We start from the raw sequence: 1683 nt of genomic DNA on the forward strand, positions 1-1683 counted from the left end.
GGAGAAGAAGGGGATTTAAGCTCCAGTTGCTTCAGTTTTCCTGAGAAGCAGGAGGTCAGATCCTGCACCCCCCTGTGTCTCCTCCCCACCCCAAGAATGCTGACAGATCTTGTAGTCCTAGCTGGGTCGGGTGTGTATTTTGTACCTTGTAAATTTAGACTGACCCACTTGTTTGCCAAGAACTTTCTGGGTTTTAGCACTCAAATACTCATGTCCAGAAAACTCATCTCAGATCCCCGACAAACCAGGGTGGTTGGTCACCCTAGCTGTGACATTCATGCCCTTGTTTCTAAGCCTGAGTTTCTCATTTTAGAGTCAATTCTCTCCTGGGAGCACAAAGTAGGCACTCAATAAACAAGTCCACGGGTGGACAGAAATGAACCTCATTGTAGGCAGCGGCAGATTCCTGGCCTGGAGAATACAAGGCCTGGGTTCTGATCTTGGCTCTGCCAGGTCTGCAGTGGTATGATCCTGGAAAAGTGGTTTCTCACTCTAGGTATGTTTCCTCCACTGCAAAATAGGGGATCCTTAGTCACTTCTGCCTCTGCTGTGATATAGCTCTACCCATCCATGGAATTATGTTCTGATGACACTTCCGCTCAGCTTTCTCTTTCTTTCTTGCCTCTTGCCATTTCCCCCCTTCAAATATATATAGTAGGTCAATAAATTATGTAAGGGGAGATTCATAATGGAATTGCTGATGGGCCAGGCTTACGCAGAGAGCCGTGAGAGCAAGAGAGTGTGGACTTTGAACCAAGCAGCTGTGGCTAGGAGTTGGAGAGTCAAGTTTCTATTTTCAGGTAAGTGTTTGTAATCCTGATTTGCTCTTTGTGCATTATTGGGAGGGAAGATGGTGGGGATAGGGAGCCTACTGTTTAGGAATTTTCCTGGGTGGATGAAGAGGTCCCGTGGCAAAGAGGATTTTATACGCTTTTTGTCTAGTGGAGGCAGTGATTTCCAGCTGAGCTAGTGCCCAGGAAACAGCATCCAGGCTGTTATTCAGTATTCTAACACAGAAGAAGGAGTACAGAGAGAAATACCAGAACTGGCCCAAGCTGGAATCTATGGCCAACTTAGGCTCAGGAAGCTGCCATTCTGTTTCTGATTCTGCCACACGCTGTCTGTGGAACTCAGGGCACGTTGTGTAACCTCTTTGAGCCTCTGTGTTTGTCTCTAATTTTCCTTTTTGGTGGAGTAATTCTGCACTGCCTACTTCACAGGGTGGGTTAATTCAGTGAGATGACACAGCTGGGAGTTCACTGAAACTGAATAAATGCAACGTTGGGTGTTATCCTTAACTTGGAGGCAAATGGAGAGAAACTTGGGGGTTTTGTCTGCTTTTTTGTTGGCTCTTGTCTATTCCTCCAATAGTGTCACCAATACGCCCTGGCTCCCAATAATATAAGAAGGGTAGGTATGAGGGAGGTACTATTTCTTTGGTCAGAAGACACCACAGCCTGACAAAATTCCTGATTTCAAGAGAGCCTTTCCTTGGCAATAAAGTCTGCTCCTTCTGCCCTCATTTCCAAATTTGGGGGGAAATGGAGCCAGAACTCCGCTTCAACCCCTCAGCTCAGGCCAGCCAGATACCCTTTCCTACCTAGAGGGGGCTTTCTCATGTGGCCAAGCATTTCCCTCTGGGGCTGCAGGCCTGTGAAGGGTTAAGCGAGCCACACCCTCAGC

The sequence above is a fragment of the Bos grunniens genome, chromosome 5, assembly GCF_055505025.1.
Source record: "Bos grunniens cultivar Pamir isolate PY7600 chromosome 5, Bosgru_T2T1.0, whole genome shotgun sequence".
Lineage (NCBI taxonomy): Eukaryota > Metazoa > Chordata > Mammalia > Artiodactyla > Bovidae > Bos > Bos grunniens.